General features: G+C 42.5%; 1 long non-coding RNA gene and 1 pseudogene across 1 annotated transcript; both read left to right on the top strand.

Moving 5' to 3' along the window:
• Positions 1-570: 570 nt before the first annotated feature.
• On the top strand, positions 571-1,570 carry LOC125518275 (annotated as a pseudogene).
• A 3,025-nt stretch (positions 1,571-4,595) lies between these two features.
• LOC125525613 lies at positions 4,596-10,556 on the top strand. The gene is made up of 8 exons (XR_007291370.1): positions 4,596-4,632; positions 4,980-5,040; positions 5,701-5,792; positions 6,320-6,345; positions 7,030-7,124; positions 8,420-8,469; positions 9,106-9,216; positions 10,456-10,556. It is a non-coding gene; the product is annotated as an uncharacterized LOC125525613 (long non-coding RNA).
• Positions 10,557-17,351: the final 6,795 nt, after the last annotated feature.

The following is a 17,351-nucleotide window of genomic DNA, read 5'->3' as shown; positions in this document are numbered from 1 at the left end:
GATCAGAAATGCATAGAAATTGGTCCTTATCCATAAAATGTGGTCTAAATCTAGTGAAAATTTGTGTGGTGCCATTTTGCAAAATATTTTTGATAGCTACTTCACAAAATCCCTCTATTTTTAGTACTTAGACATTTTTTTAAATCACTGGTTTTTCGAACCAATCACGACTCTTCCCACGGATTGATGACATGGCGCCCATCCATCCATCCATCCATCTCTCCATCCCACATCCATCCATCCATCTATCTACAGAAAAAAAGAAAATAAAATGAAAAAGAGATACCCCCCACCCGCAGCCCAAACCCTAGGTCAGATCCCATCGACCCCTCCCATCGCATCCCTCCTCTCCTCGCAGCCGCCGCACTCCTCCTCCCTCAGATCCTCGCCGCCGCCACCTCCTCCCAGATCCCACTCTCCCCGACCCAGACCTCCCTCTCTCTGCCATCCCAAACTCGCCGCCGGCCTCCCCCACCCCCGCCGCCGCCGACCTCTTCATCGCCCCCAGCGCTGGCCATCCTTCCTTCCACCATCCAGATCCCCCGTTTCCTCGCTGTCTCGCGTCGCCGCTACCACCTCCCTCCGGCGGAGCTCGTCGCCGTTCCCCACGCCCTCCTCCTCTCGCCCCTCCCCTTCCCACTCCCCACAGCGACGGCCGACGGCCTCACCGCGGCGCAAAATCCCCCACCACCATGAAGCCAGCGAGGATGTTCCCGTGACGGCCACTGGTGTCCCCGCCGCTGCCACGGGCCCTCGCCGCCCGTCTCTGTGCGGCGGCTGCGCGTGGTGCGGTGCATGGCCAAGGAGCGACGGGTGCGAATGGTGGCGAAGCAGATCCAGCGGGAGCTGGCGGACATGCTGACCCGCGACCCTGTCATGCAGCGCGCCGTCCTCCCCGAGGCCTCCCTCGACGCCGACCGCTACCTCTCCTCCCCCACCACCATCGCCGACGTCGAGCTCTCCAACGACTTCCAGGTCACGCCCGGACTCTCCCTCGAAACGATGCGGCTGCGCTGCAATCTGGGATGCTGAGTTCCTTGTCTCTGCTCCGGTTTGTGTCTGCAGGTGTGCAAGGTGTATGTGTCCGTGTTCGGGGAAGAAGGTGGCCATGGCCGGGCTCAAGGACAAGACCAAGTACCTCCAGGTCACGCCCGAGCTCTCCAACGACCTCCAGGTCACGTCTGCTTACTTCCCATTTTGTTTATAGATCATTATGCTAGTTTCTGTCTTGTTTAATTGGTTAATTGTTCATGCTTGAAGTTAATTAGCTGGAGTAGTTGGTTAGTTACACACTGGTTGGTGCAATCTAGCTCAAGTGTATATATGCATGGATGTATGTGTTTTGTAGTTGAAGGAGTTCATTCTGTGCAGCCGGAGGCGTACAAGTTCAAGATCGGCGACTGGGTTTTTCGGAGGCCCGGAGACCCACCCCTGGACCAAGTTATCGAGATGCTACAGAAGCACAAGGATAAGTCTCAAGATGAAATCTAGCTAGCTGGCTACAGTATGCCTTATGCTCTCGTTGATTTATTTCTTTTGCGCTCTTTTGCAGTTCTATATTGATGAGTGAGCGATCTGGTTGCAGCTAGCTAACTGCCTCTAGATTGTAACCCTGTTATGGGATGTGTGGTTGCGCATGCGTTCTGCATTGTCAAATGTGTTCTCTGTTGTCACACATCGTATGCAATGTTGTTCATATTTTTTATATTTGTTGTCATGCGACGCGGTCACTGAATTGCTCAAATTTGCTGGCCAAGTACTATGTAGTGCTGTTCTATGCTAGGCTACCAGGCTAGGTAACTTCTGTATCAAAATCATGGATTCTAATCTTTACTATTATCTGCCATGGATAAACAATGATGCATCACAGGTAGTAGTAGTAGAGTCGGACTTGGTGCTGCATTGCCCAGTTATTAGCTCCTCGATCTGTTCCTCACAGCATGGGGTCAGCACTTTACTCAACTTGTCTGCATTTTCTCTCACACACTAGACTTGCTCATCCATAACACAATGGCAGTGCGTGAGTGAGTCCTGTAGGTATGTATGTTTTTGGGCTGGTTGTAGATGGCTTTGTATGTTATGGTAGTGTGCTTGCTCTCCCTGCTCTGCTTTTGCTTGTAGAAAAGAAGAGCAGAGCAGGGTAAGTAAAACACACTAGCAACTCTCTAATTAGAACACCAGATGCTGTGCAACTCCCTACTAGTAGATACCAACCACATGTATCTACAGATTTACTACTAAATCCAATTACAGTACTACCCGATGTTGTGTGATTCCTTCCATTCTATGATTGATAAAGGAAGTACTTCATTAGTAACGAGACATGCTAATCTGGTGCTGAAATTTATAAGCAACTAAATTGTGCAGAATTAATTTTCACATTCAAATCGATGGTATGTCATGTGTGCACCATGGACAGAAATTTCAGAGCCAACAGAAAGAAATTCTACTCTTTACTGCAGAACAATATACAACATTACTTTGTTGGTTGCCTGCTAATTGTGTGCAAACTGCTTATCAATAGCTTATCAAGCACCGCCTGACAGGCTCGCATCGCTCTGCTGTCGTAGTTGTGCCGTCAGTGCTCTTTCCTCTCTGTCTGTCTACGACAGCAGGATTCATGCACCAAACCAAGAACCTGAATCTTTTGTTAGGCTGCTAGTAAACTAGGTTGTACTCCTTCCAATTGCAAGTTGGATAGAACCTGCAATTAAGTGCACAGACATACATGGATTCTGGTTCAATTCGTATGTATGTCTGTATGTGCATGCTTACGACTTTGACTAAAACTAGTTAATTCATTGTTCTACCTTGAAGGTGACCAGTCCCTAGTTGCGTGCTTTGGTCGGTCCTGCTAATTTCAGTTCCTATGATTTTTAATCTTTGTTTTCTATTTTCCCCAGCTACCAAGACTCTAAGTTTGTGGTGATGGCAGCTGACACGAAGCCGATCGAAATCTTCCCCCACCCCCTGTTGCTCCCTAATGATAACAAGGTAGAAATTCTGTCCGTATGCTGCATCATATATAGTACTGCTAATTAGTTTGTATGCCGTTGCTTGCGTGATATGGTTAGACCGACGACTGTCAAGCTCATAATTCTATATGATGTGTCAAAGGTTAACAGAATATATGATATGACTTGTGTGCTGACCTCTAGTATCTTGCTTATCTGTAGTGTGTTTGTTGTACGCTTGCCTTTCTTTAGCCTGCTATTCTTATTTATCAAATGAAAGGACATTCTGTTTGGCAGTGGGCGGTTTTGCTCAAAAATAAGTAAATAAATTGTATGTGCATGCTGAAATGTTAGATGTCTGTTGGTTGCTGTATATGGGCAAGATGAATTCAATCTTGATGTGTACTTGTCAATTCTAGCTTATATTGGTGTCTTGCGATCCTAAAAAATTATTGAATCCTGCTGTGTACTTGTCAATCCTGCTGTGTGTTCATATTGCGTCTCTGTTTTCTTGTATGAACGAGTTATCTCATTTTAACTAGCTGGAGAACAAAAAGCATGGTACTAGCTCAATTTTTGTTATCATTCTAAATAAGTTTCCTTTTCTTGAATGGCCTGTTCTGATTCTTCACCTTTTCTGATTCTTCCCTGCTGATTCATGTAACAGGGCGACCGAGGAAGGCATGTTGTCTGTTTTCTTGAAGGTCGCTTTGTTTGTTCCCAGCCCTAACTACAGTTGTCCAGCTAGTTCGGCATGTTGTTCATATCACTATTGTAGTCCAACGAGTTTGGCATGTTGTGAGTTTGTGATTGCTTGTAAAGCTTGTAAAGTATTGTATTACACTTGTAATCATTACTGTGATTGCCACTGTATTACACTTGTAAGGATCTGGTTGCTCTTATTTCAAGTATTATGTGTGCTTTTTGTCCGCCCATTTAAATACTGGTTCGAATATGAAGAATATGAGCCTGATAGATGGGACCCACTTACCAGAACATGACAAATGGGACCCAGTTACCAGAACCTGACAACCGGGACCCATCTGACTAGTGGACCCTTCTTTTGGAACAAAAGAAAAACTAAATTTGTTTAGACAAAAAGGCCACAACCCAACAATAAAAAAAGTTGCAATGTTGGGCTTGGCCCATGAAGCCGATCAAAAATTGATAGAAAAAATATATAAAAAGGCCGAATTGTTGGGCTAGGCCCATGTAGAAAATCAAATTGGACCGGGCTGAATCTTGTGCCACATCAGATTGCCACGCTGGATGCTTACGTGGCCTGGGGAGGTTGCTAGTGACCAAAACGCCATAGTAGATGTATTTTGGTCATAAACGTCTACGACCATTCCAGAAGAAAGGTCGCTATAGTCAGTTTATGATGGCCAGCTATTGACCTTATGTTTTTGGTCACAAAAAGAACACAAATTGAAAACAGTGACCATTTAGTGACCAATAGTGCTGGTCACAAGTTGGCATATTTCTTGTAGTGCGCCATCCACTTCCCCGGCGTCGTCGCCGTCGTCCTCACCTGCACAGGCAGGAGGAGCGCCCCCACCATCTCCTCTCCTCCTCCCCTCATCACAAGCCAGGACAAGGAGGGCCACCGTGGCCGAGCAGGTCAGGCGACGCGTCCAGATCCCCGCAAGGTCGGCCATGGCGCGACCGAGCAGAGCAGGTGAGGAGGGAGACGTTCGTTCCTCTTTCCCGCTGCATATATAGGTCTATATATCGTGATTCGTAGGGATTTTAGCCTCAACATGGCCCGGTTGCTGCGGATTGGTTGAAGTGAGTCCCGTACCAGTGGATTTGATCTCCCCTAAATCTTTTTGCGTTTGCATCCTTTTGCATCTCCTGTTCCTCTTTTGGTTTCTTCTTCTTGCCTCTGTTGTTCCTTTGGATGTTTCATGGGCTATTTTGGCTGCTTGCTGAGCGTTCATTTTCTTCTTTTGCTTCATTCTTATGTGCTTCCTCTTCACCTTATTGACATTGTATTGTTTATGTGCTGCCTAATTTGTTTTGCAGGTACTATCCTTGTCGTGGATTGCTGCCTCACGTGTACGCAGAGCACATCTTGGGTGTTTAGGTGGCTGACTTACCCCCCTAATTTATTTTTCCTATTAGGTTTGATGCGTGTATGGCTCCCTAATAAGCAGTTCTCTTTGGTGCATCATGTTTTACCGGTTGTTTGATTGATTAGAGAGCCCTACCACATTTATTTACGAGAGGAGGTGCTTGATAGATAGGGATTTAGTAGAAGAAACTGCTATATAGGGATGGCCCTTGTATGTTTATTAAAGAAATTTTTGATGCAGGCCTCAGGCTTTCTTGGGTTTATTAAGTGAAAGAGCTAGATTAGCCTGCCAGTTCTCTTTGAGTTTGCACATAAATCCTTCATCTTTAGTACATGATCTTGGAGGTTTAGTTCAGTTAAAAAGATCATGCCATGTGACCTTTAGTATTTATGTCTAGATTAGAGATCATATGCAAATAATCTTTTTCAATGATATGGTAATTTGCAGTAGATACATGTTATTAGCTCTATACTGTGGATTATTTCCCATGATTTTTGGGTCTGGTTGGCATAAATGACATTATTTTTGGGTCTGTCCAGATCTTGCACTAAGCCATGAATTATGAAGACTTAGCTTTGGAGAAATTTACAATTCTTTGTGCTAGCTAACTTTGCTTATCCAGATTGCATTGACATAGTGTTCAATCTTGCCTTCTGTTGTTACTAATGCAGGTTGCAAGGTCAGTTTAGTCTACTGCAACCAGGATGAATGTGCATCAATCTGGAATTGAGATTCTCAATATTCAGACATTGTCGATAACAAGGTACCTGACTATATATAGTGAAGTCTACTTCTTTTGTCCTTCCTGTTGTTAATAGTTTTTCCATCGCTATTAGCCAACCAGCAGGATTTGAATCATTATATGAGTGCAAGGAGATGTCATGTGTCATGTAAATTGTAAGTTATGTAGGGCTTGGTTATTGCAGTTTTTAGTTGGGTTGTGAGCACCTCATCTACTCAACACCAGCTATACTTGATGTGTACTTGCATATATGTATCTGCCGCATATCATGATACTAACGACACTTTCCTGCTACCTCGGTACTTCAGTATGGTACAACTTTGCTGAAAAGTAATAAGGTAAATTACTCATTATTTTGTTTGACCACGTGGAGGGCGCGCCACCGGCTCCCGGACCCTAGAAATTGCAGTTTCTTTTTCTTCTTCCATCTTTCATTTTTTCTTTCCCTTTTCTTCACCCGATTGACACTAATTTGTTTGTATGCTTTCTTATTTGTTTTGCAAGTACATATCATGGTGTTGATTGCCGACTCGCCTTTTACCTGGCAGTGGATGCAGATTTCTTGGGTGTTTAGGTAGCTTATTTTACCTCCCACTCCCCTCTATTTTTTTACTTATGTTTGATGCAATCTTGATAATTGTTTGTTCTCGAACAGGTTCATAGATGGTAGTAGAACTTCTGAAAACATTTGATTTCTCATTTCACAAGTGAGTTGTTGGAGATTCTCCATCTACAATTGCAGTAAGCTGTACGTTGCAGTATGATGAGGGACGCATGGATTTAGATTTGCTAACAAGAATACAGGTGTGAGGAGACAAAAAAAGCAATCTTGGCTTTAGATCCACAAGGTGCTGATATAGTTATAGAGATTTCATATTTGTCATTTGATCCCGAGATAAACAATAGTGGACGTATGTCCTGTCTTTTATAATGAAGTACTTTTGTGTGCAGTGAAAACAAATAATTTTATTATTATGCCTAATCAAATGGTTCTATCTGTAATTAGTTAATCTATATCACCGATTCGGCATAATCCACCATTCTGTATACTTTTTTGAGTACTGCACTGCTGAATCATGGGAGTTTAGTTTGAAGCATCAGCTCAATATATAGTACTGTGTTCTCTCTAATATACTTCTTTGTGAATTTCTATCAGATATAATTGGTCTAAAATAATACCAAGCTTGTGTTGATGCCATTCCAACCTTTGTGGTATCATGGTTAGGTACTATGACTCATCAATCTCTTTTTCCTGCAGATCTGTAGTTCTTCCCGTCGCTGGTCTGTATCTATTACCACACTCATCGATATGTGGCGGAATTCAAGTCTTCGTCCACGTCCAACGACCTGCAGGTTATGGTTCCCACTATCAGGCATTGTAGTCTGAAAACGTACGCTGTACTTTATTCGCTCATACTCTGTCCCCAGAAGCTTTTATGCATTTGGTAGGAAGTAAACTCTATTTGCATTCAGAAATATTTCTGCTGAATACTTGATTTCTATACATTTCATAAAATTTATGAAAAATGTGGTTGGGTTTCCCTTGTCCCTGAAATTTAAAGCTTTGTTGAATTACTGTATAGTGATCAGATCAACTCGATCATGCATGGCCTGTGTGTTATTATTCTTCGTCAGTTTTGTTCTGAAACGGATGGGGACAAAAGCACGCTGTCACATACCCTTCACATGTTTTTAGGTGAAAAATGTCAGGGAACGAATTTGTTGTGCTTAATTATCCAAGTTAAATGACACCGTACGTATGTACATACTTGTGTTGGACTGTTATGAAGCATATATTCAGCCACAATTAGTAGACGGGATCTGTGTGCATTCACGAACCAGCTAATTTTTACCCTGTTTGTTTTCTTCACATTCACGGATAAAATCCTACTAAATGAGTGAGTGCATAAATTGATTGGTCACTTGTGAAAGCTCTACTTGCATTGGCGATTATTTCTGCTCAACTAATACTCATCGACTAGGATTTGTATTAGTGAATGTGCCTCTCTCTATGATTCACATACTTGTTACACCACTTAAGAACAAAACGGAAGTAAATTAAAGCTGCATGAAACAAAAACGCATTACTACTCTCCAGTGCTTTACTACTCTGTTTCCTCTGCTCTTGGTAACTCCAGTTCAATTCAGTGGGTGTGAAACAAAAGATGCATTCACATGTCTGTAACTTTGTATCTTGGTTCTGTTTTTATTGTTAGTTCCAAAAGATATAGTCACCTCTTTGTGACTTCAATCGCTATAACATGTCTACTCTTCGTTTAGATTTTTTTATTCCAGTTGTGTTGCTGTAAGCGAGCAGGTTTCTTGTGGGGAGTGGAGATGATTGCTTGAGCTTTCTTTTTATCTCACTTGTATCCCAAACAGAGTTTTCACACAGTTGATGTATGTACCGGTTTGCCCAGATATTCCATGTAGCGGTTTTAGTTTGTTTTTATTCATATAAGTACTAGATGAGCTGCACTATATGTTCTCTGATCCGTTGGGCCCAAACATGTACAAGTGGATCTGATTGTTATATTTTAATTCGATTTAGGACATTATTGTAGCTACCTATATAGAGTACAATTTACTTTCTTTGTCCTCCTGTGGCCGCTAACTAAATCTTTTTGTTTTCTTCTTCTTTTGCTCAGGGCCCTATGCTCCTATCGTTTTAGTGAGAATAGTGCCAGTGATTCAAAAGGTAATGTCACCTCCATTGAAAATGAAGTGTGATTTAGTAGCATTAGGCTTGCAGTTTAAGAGATCTTGCCATCCATTTTTCCTGGATTTTGGGGATGTGTAAAGTGTAAAATTATAGATCGCTTAGACTTTGGGTGGAGCTGAAGAAGTTATCTAAACTTTATCTTAAATTTGTACTTACTGGCCATTGATGCTGTCATGCATTCCTAATAGCATCCATGAATGGTTAATGCATGCACAATACTATTCCTCTATATTCTTAAACTTTTATTTATTTAGTCATTTACCCTGCTACTTCATAAATTTCATTGTTCGCCTTTCTCTCTTTTGGTGCTTTTTACAAAACTTAGAGCTGCGCTTCATGTATTTAGAGACATTATCTTCATTGCATAAGCAGTTCCTTCATTACAAATCCTAGAACTGAAACCTTTCACTTTGAAGGCAGGAGACTAATACAAACCGTGAGTGTTTCATAGAGAAATATGTTCATATGAAGCAAAAGAAAGTCATGGAGTACCATGCAATTACATCATGATTAATTATTAGCCTATTGTGATACTCAAAACCTGATAAAGACAATATTTATGACTGAATGTTTGACATGATCTCATGTCTGATTTGCTAATGGTGGTCACAGGATCTCAATTCTGACAGCAGAAGAAAGAAATGATGCATGCTACTTTCATTGTCGTCCTCGCGGTTAATTACATGATCTCAGGTCTCTCTCTCCAAGTTGATTTTTCTCCATGTCAGTAACCATCTTCTCCCCTAATTCAGATTCATTTTTTTGTAGTTGCTCTTAGAGAACATATCACTTTGTTGCTGCACATATGTGACGCTTTTAAGCAAAATGCAAGATGTTTGAGGAAATGGCAATAAGTGTATGTTTGTCGAGGTGCTCTCTTCTTATTTATTTGACATGATAAAGCATGGACCTTCTTGTTCAGGTGTTAGATTTCTCAATCCATACTTCCGTACAAATATCAGTTCTTGACTGGTTATTCAGTAACCTTGCACATGTTCATTTTCTCTCTATATCACCAATATTAAAGTTCATACATAATACCTTATATTATTTGCTTTAGAACATTGCAAATCAAGGTAAGCGGTGCATTTGGGAAATTCATATTCTATTCAAAAGCACTTCATCGATACCGTCAAATGCTTCACAGTAGAATATGCTACTTCATTTTTTAGGTGTCCTAAGGTTTCATAATTTGTTGTATTATCTAAAGCAACATGTTTTATCATGTTAGTTAGCATTGCACCAATAAAAAACCACAAATTATACACATTCTCACCCTTTGTAAAGATCGGATATACCAAACCTTATCTGATCTTAATAAAAGGGATTATAAACCAGTCAGATCATATACCTATGCCATCATCCTCGGATAGTATATCTTGAAATACAGTCGTTCGCGACAACATAATCTACTGCAGTAACCCAAAGGATAAAATCCATCTAGAAGACGAACGCCAAGGAAAGAAAAAGGTAGACCTGTGTCGAAGGAGCCTGGCGCCTGCCGCGGTGGCGCGTACTGAGGTTGGGGAAAAGCACGAGAGCAAACCCTAGACAGATCCCTAAACAACAACAAAGCTATGGATGAGCAGATGTAAATCACAAACAAAAAGGCAAACTAGAATGTCGACGATTTTCCCTTTTAAACCCTTTTAAACAAAGCCCTGGATGAGAAGATGTATATGATCTGGCTGGTTTATAATCCCTTTTATTGTGCTGTTAACTAGCTACTGTAAGATGATATCCTTTCTTGTGCTTTCAGAAGATCCATATGGCTTGGTAGGAAAAACATTGGCCTTCTATGCTTTCTTATTGTGTATTGATGGAGCAACTATCGTTACAGATTCTGAGGTCCCTATGTATATGGATCGATTGGTAACTGACCTGTAGATGGCTTGATAACACGCATGTGTGTTACTTACCCAACTATCACTTGTGGACTCACATCTTGTTGCTTCTTTAAAGCGTCGGTCGTCGATGATTTTCTGCTGAGCATAATGGAAGACACAAGCAGCCGCTTGGAAGGACATCTGAAAAAAAGGGCGCAGGGCGCGCTATTAGATGCCACCTCTCCCGTTTCATAACTGCTACTAGGCCTATCAAGGTAATTTTGTCTTATTGTACATATAATGCTCTTTCTTCTCGATGCATCCTGTCATCATTCCCGTTGGTCTATGTTATGGAGACTTTAGTTTTCTATATGCCGAGTTTTTGTTATACGTTCATGTATTTTGTGATGAAGCTGCATATACGTTCTTTTTTATTCTGTGCATTGATAACACGAGGTCTAGGTTGCAGAATATTAAATCCACGGTTAGCTATCAACAAGGGTTGTGTATTCTGTTTTCGTCGACAATGTTGAATATGCATTTTAGTGGCAATGATGATATAGTTTAGAGAGACGATTTGATCACTTTCTTAAGCTGCTAAACCAATCGTGAAATATACTTTTATGTTCATATATTGTTTGTTGGCTTCTCAATTTGTGCATCCAAACAAACTTTGTTTCTGAGTGACTCTTCAATAGACTCTTGTTTTATTAATGGTTGATGGAATGATGAATACAAAGATAAATTTCCTTAGATTTGATTGATGTATTAGATAAGGGCCATTTCTTACTTGGACCATATTGATTCTTATTGGCCTACTGTTAAAGTTCAAGATATTAGGAATCATTGTATTCTATGTCTCACTGTTTGTTTGTAGCAGGTTCGTGTGAGACGGTCCCTATGAAGTACATCGACAAGGCAGATGAATTACGCTACTTATTAGTATGCTTAGTGCTTATGGCTCCGTAGTTGGCTCTCCTTTATTATGTTCCTGTTCTTATTACCTCCTCTTATGTCTTCTCGCTTTTGTTTTGAACTTTATGTCGAATGGCTATCTTTCGTGGTCGTATGAGCGTACTGAATTTGATCCTACCTTATAATCTGATGATGATCTTGAGCTCCATTGTGTTTTATTTTTATCATAATTAAATGTTTCTTACTTTATTATTATCCTGTATAAGTGCAAATGCTATACCTGGATTCCAACTGACATGTTGTTACATGCTTCGGCAAAATGCTGGGACCGGCATCCTCGCGCCTTCCGATCTAGTCCTCTAGATTGCTTGTTCGTGAGCACTACTCACATTGATCACTGTGAATCCTCTGAAGTAATACACCTCCAGCCGGCAACCACACTGATGTTGTTACCTTGTGTGTGGAAATGTAGGCAGGCGTAGTCACAAATCCTGATGCTTCCTAGTCGTAGGATGTTGATGCTTCCTAGTCCTAGGATGTCAGTGGATTTTAGTGGAGAACTTGTGTGTAGGTGTGTGGTATTTCTGGTAAGAACCTAGCAAAGATCTCTCGAAATAGGCTTTCGCCCCGCTATATAGATATAGCAACCATCCAATACAACATTCCGATCAACGTTGGGGCTAACAACACAAGCACGCCCAAAAGAAAATACAAGAGAGAATAAGAGAAAAAATGCCAACAACGCCGGATCAACGAAAGCTACGGCACCCCGCGACCGCTGCGCCCACCGAAGATAACCACCACGCTCCAAAGCCGCCGAGTTGCCGTGTACCAAGCACCACCTTCACGAAGGGATGCGACGATGATGACGCTGCTGCCCAGACGAATCCTAGGATTTCTCCCGGTACACGGAGGGTAGTGGGGGGAGAGGGTCACCTATTGAGTAAATAGGCAATTTCTCGATTAAATTAATCCACGAGTAAAACACTAGCATGGCATTGACACAAATAAACACATACTGATATCCAGTCAAGCTAGTACATACTACGCTAATTGCAGAAAGATCTACGTATAACGCTAGCATGGCTAAAACAGAAAACAGTAGGAGCGGGATAAACGAGTTATACCCTCCAGTAGGCCATGCAGAGGCCGCGGCTTTGGTGGCAGCAGCGGCGTCCTTCTTGTCGGCTTTAGCTTTCTCGGCGGCGGCACATTCGGCGTCGGTGGACATGGTGATGATGCAGGCGATGCGAACGTAGAGGAAGTAGACGATCGGAAGCGAGCAGTCGCGTAATCGCTGCCCAAAAACCTATTCGCCCCTCACCCCGTACAGGAACCTGAAGGGCGTGGTTTCGGAGACCTGCTCTCCCGTCGACCGTGTACGCGGCGGACGGGATGGAGTCACCGGCGGCAGCAGCAGCAAGGGAACGGCGGTGGGAGCAGATGTGATCTGTTCGTGGCGGCTAGGGTTAGTGACTGGCAAAAATAAGCGCGTAGGTGTGAGCTCGGCTCGGCTCAATCCCGCAACCCGCGCCGCGCCGCGTCGCGTCGTGACGAGGCGTGGCGGGCGGCGGAGGAGGAGTGCGCGAGGGCCTCTTCTCTTCTCAAGCTCCAATAGCATGTAGAAGAGAAACCCTTATAAGGAGGTCCAACTCCTCTTCCACTTCCGGGGTGGGACTAAACTTCCCACTACACCTAGTGCCATATAACCCACATGGGCCCTTAGAGATTTTTGAGAAAATGCTATATGGGCCTAGAGCCCATCTCAAATTTCAGCAATCCCCCACCAGATCTCGAGGGCCCATTGTGTCCTCTGTTCCAATTACTGTTTCGATATACCAGTGTTTTAGTGAAGACCTGTTAAGGTTGAGCTTCACCTAGAGCAAGTAGTTACACTCCTTCACAACTGAACAATGGACTATGTCTTGAATTGTCAGTTTGGTGTAAAGAAGTTTCACCACATGCCTTACTAGTACTAGGCTACCGAAGGCTGACCCCTCGGGTGGAGCATATAAGTCACACTCCTGGCCTATTCATGAGCTTACTAGAGATCATCCCAATCTCATAGACTGTGACCAGCAGTCGGGCTCATATAGGTGTGTTCCTCCAAAGATCGCTCTGTAGGATAGCATCTTGCTTATATAAGCTTCGGAACACATTAAGACAATAGTCATCCTACCATACAGTATCGAGAGTATTGCATCTCCAACGGAGTGGGTTAGTATAGTTACTCTCCCCAGTTCACCCCTGGCTTGTTTTTCCCAGGTCCTAATTCACGGGATCTCCGATCACATAGGTTGGGTTACTACCATGGCAGCTCATGTGGGTCTCATACCCATCTCCCTCGATGCATTATCTATCACTACACGTGATAGCCCTTTCGTAAAGGGATTTGCCAGATTCTTAGCCGTATGGACATACTCCAACGCTATCACTCCGGAATTTCTTAATTTTCTGACAGCCTTTAATCTCATTCTTATGTGTTTGTTGGACTTCATGTTGTCCTTTGAACTTTTCACCTTGGTGATGACAGTCTGATTATCGCAGTTCATAAGGATAGCCGGAACCGGTTTATCAACCAATGACAAGTCCATCAAAAGATCTCGAAGCCATCCTGCTTCGACACTAGATGTGTCTAATGCTATTAATTTTGCTTCCATTGTTGATCTTCTTAAGATCGTTTGCTTGCAAGACTTTCAGGAAACAACGCCACCTCCAAGAGTAAACATATACCCAATTGTGGCCTTCATCTCATCAGCATCAGAGATCCAATTTGCATCACTATACCCTTCAAGTACCGACGGGTATCTGGTATAGTGAAGTCCATACTTCATAGTACCTTTCAGATAGCGCATAACTCTTTCAACAACATGCCAATGTACATCACCCGGTTGAGCCCCATGCCTTCGAGAGAGTGATGAAGACGGAGTTTGCTGCCGGGGTGAAAGCTCTGTCTGGTTTGGCCAGGCCGATGAAGGCGGCGCCCATGGATGTCGTCATCTTCCAAAGTCTCCTTTGTGGTTACTCCTTTTCCTTTGTCATTCCCCGGATCAAAATCTAGATCTTTGGATCGGGTGGTGGCTACGCTTTGGTGCCGTGTCCTTCCTGAGGGCACCGTTTTGGAGCTCTCGGTTCGTCGTCTTTCCAATTCACATCTTCACAGGTTCTCGGGGAAGAGGTCCGGCGGCTCCTTAGTGTCTACATCATGTTGATCAGGGTGTTGTTGTTGTAGGCCTTTCGCACCTTTGTGTCCGGCCTTGGGTGAGTGTGTCGATCAGTTTGTTGATTATTGCTTTCTATATAAAGTGGGGTGAAAACTTTTGTCGGTAGTCATCCAGAGAGGCAATGTTAGGGGAGCAGTTTCAAACATTTTTCCGAGTTCAGTGGCTAGACCTAATTTCTTCTTTTCAATGTGCTCCCTGGTATCAGGGATACATCAGGAGTAAGCTACAGTGTGCTACAGTGTACAAAGTATAAACTAAAATAGGTACCCCTGTTTTTAGGGGGGCGCTACGCGCTCTGCCGGCTGATCTTTTTAAAAGATCAGCCGGGTCTGCAGCCGCAGATCTAGCGCCATCAAGTGGTTGACGGGCATCCTAACTTTTGCAACATAGACTATGTTGCAGAATTTTTTGCAACAGAGATCATGTTGCGGAAATGTCAGTAGAACTTTTTTGCAACATAATTTATGTTACAGAATATTTTCTGCATCAAAGATCGTGTTGCGGAAACATTTGTAGAGTTTTTTTTGTCAAAAGTCGTATTGCATAATTTTTTGCAACAGAGCATATGTTGCGGAAACGTCTGTTCATTTTTTCGCAACAGAGGTCATGTTGTAGATTATGTTCGCAACAGAAAGCATGTTGCAGAAGACGAATGAAGGAAAAAAGAAACGAATGGCACTCGGTCGTTAGTGATTAAGATAGAAAGGAAAAAGAATCAGCGGTGACAGGAGCCATGTGAAACACGTGGTGTGCATCTCAGGCGGCGGATCATGGCTGCAAATCGGCCGGCTGAAGGGAATCTTTTCCCCTATTTTTAGGGTTTGGCAGTTCCTAAATGTTTTCTTTCAAAGATTTCTGAAACGGATGTTCTAATCAGTTGCTAGACCTAATGTCAGTAAGTCATGTCCAAATTTATTTATTTTTGTTTGTAATGAAGAAATATCTTCTGGTGCTTAATTAACTGAAACTGTACTACACTGAAACAGCAGTACAACTTGTTGTGGCCTCTGTTTTGAGCGCCATTTGCTGTGGGCTCTGTTCTGACCGCCTAATTCTCACCATTTGGCTGCACATCAAAGTTGTCTTCTAAAATAAAATACTGAATGAATAGAAGGTATCTTCAGAAATACTAGTACTCCCTCCGTTTCAAATTATAGTGCATCCTTGATTTCCGCACTTCAACTTTAACCATATATTTAACCAACGAGACTGACTGCGGCAGGAGCAAAATTTATACCAATGAATTCGTATTCAAAAGAACTTTTCAATTATATAATTTTTACTCCCGCGGCAGTCGGTCTCGTTGGTAAATTTATGGTCAAAGTTGAACCGCGGGAAGTGCGGGCGCACTATATTTTGGAACGGAGGGAGTATATTTTTCTCTCTTTTTGACAAAATTAATCACGGTCCCTATAATTAGCCAACTGGGAAAAAACAAATAATCTCCTTTTTAGGAGTGATTCGTGATTTAATTAAATCACCATCTTGTAATCTAGACTTGTATGAAGTACGAATGAGACTGAGGTGACTATGGACTTCTTGCCATCCTGTAACCGAAAGAAAATGGTACAGAACTTGGAACACTTCCGGAAGTAAAGCCTCTGAATTTCCAGGTCGTGACTACTGCCCGTCTTGTTCACTGTTTGTCCTCTGACGCAATGCACCTCCAGCCGGCAATCATACTATTTTTTTACCTCACGTGTAGAAATATAGGCGGGTGTAATCACAAATCCTGATGCTTCCTAGTCCTAGGATGTCAGTGGGTTTTAGTGGCATTTGTATGTGCGATTCAAATTCTAACTACGTACATAACTTGTGTACATTATGTTTGTTGTATTACTGGTATGAACCACGCAAATACCAAGCTCTACTCCTTGCTGGCACAGGTATGCAGATGGCTTGATGGCTTCTTCTCAAACTATATATGAACATGTTCAACCTTGCAACGTCCGATCTCTACTTGCCTACACAAGTTGCAAACTACATATGAGCATGTTCTATCTCTTGTCTCACCCTTAAATAATTAAGAATGTCATACATTAATGTCAGATAATATATGGTGCAACAACCGTGATATTGATGCCTTCGAGCTATTCAGCATTGTCATAGAGAGCACATGTTTACCGCTTCCTGATAGAAGTTCTGATAAGCCACTTCAAGCTCAAGATGTGCAATGGGCATCTTGCGGCTTGAAGCAGCACTGAAGCAAAACACAATCCTCACAATCAGCCAGAACGGATATGTGAGGCAGCTGAGTGGACACAGGTCCTAAAACAGTAGAGCGCAGTTGCTTCATGCTTGCAAGTATGTTCCAGTACCTGACCAAAACTTCCACTGAAGTGAAGTGATAAAGTTCTTCGGAGTTCATAGAGGCAAACCTGAAGGATTTGTGCCCAAAGTCTCTCAGAGAGGTGCCGTTAGGGGAATAATTTGAGACAGTTTAGCAAAGGTTACCTCATCGTGTTTCGTGGTCTATCAGTTTCTAAACCTAATTTATTCTTTTACTCCAACCCTTGTATCACTGATAGATCAAGAATAAGATACGTTGACACTGTGCAAAGTATACACTCAAATAAGCATCCTAATTTTAGGATTTGCTCTTCCCGAAATGTTTACTTTTGAACGTTTATGGTACAGATGCTCCAATTTTACAGATACTTTATCTTGTCAGGAAGTCATGCCCAAAGTTGTTAGTTTGTGTTCTGAATGAAGAAATATCTTCTCATGTTTTTTTGTGTGAATATATCTTCTCATGCTTAATTAGCTGAAATTGTACGTACGTACACTGAAACAACACTACAGCCGCCTATCTTTGGTTGAGCGTTGCTTTTGTTGTCCACTTTGTTCTGAGTACTTAATTCTTGTTAAGATTCATGCACTAGTCAACACAATC

The sequence above is a fragment of the Triticum urartu genome, chromosome 7 (genome assembly GCF_003073215.2).
Source record: "Triticum urartu cultivar G1812 chromosome 7, Tu2.1, whole genome shotgun sequence".
Lineage (NCBI taxonomy): Eukaryota > Viridiplantae > Streptophyta > Magnoliopsida > Poales > Poaceae > Triticum > Triticum urartu.
The sequence above is the reverse complement of the archived record's forward strand: the minus strand, read 5'-3'. Positions and strand labels throughout refer to the sequence as shown.